The sequence below is a fragment of the Tupaia chinensis genome, unplaced genomic scaffold, assembly GCF_000334495.1.
Source record: "Tupaia chinensis unplaced genomic scaffold, TupChi_1.0 Scaffold138584_1, whole genome shotgun sequence".
In the NCBI taxonomy this organism is placed as follows: Eukaryota; Metazoa; Chordata; class Mammalia; order Scandentia; family Tupaiidae; genus Tupaia; species Tupaia belangeri.
This window is the reverse complement of record NW_006198478.1, coordinates 198,176-198,409: the sequence shown is the minus strand read 5'-3', so window position 1 is coordinate 198,409 and position 234 is coordinate 198,176.

Here is a 234-nt window from a genome sequence, read left to right as displayed (position 1 = left end):
TGGAGAGATTTTCACTGTAGGGCGCGTGCGCTCACCAGACAGACAGAGAGAGACATAGAGACAGAAAGCGAGAAATCACCCCCCAGGGGGGATGGTCATGCCACAATCCCTTCTCTTCCATTCTCCTCTCGGGATCTTGGGCACGCATGCACACGCGCCCGGCGTGAGTTTTAAGCCACCGGGTCCGGGACACGAACTGCGGTCGACCACATGGGAATCCAGCGACATAGCCAT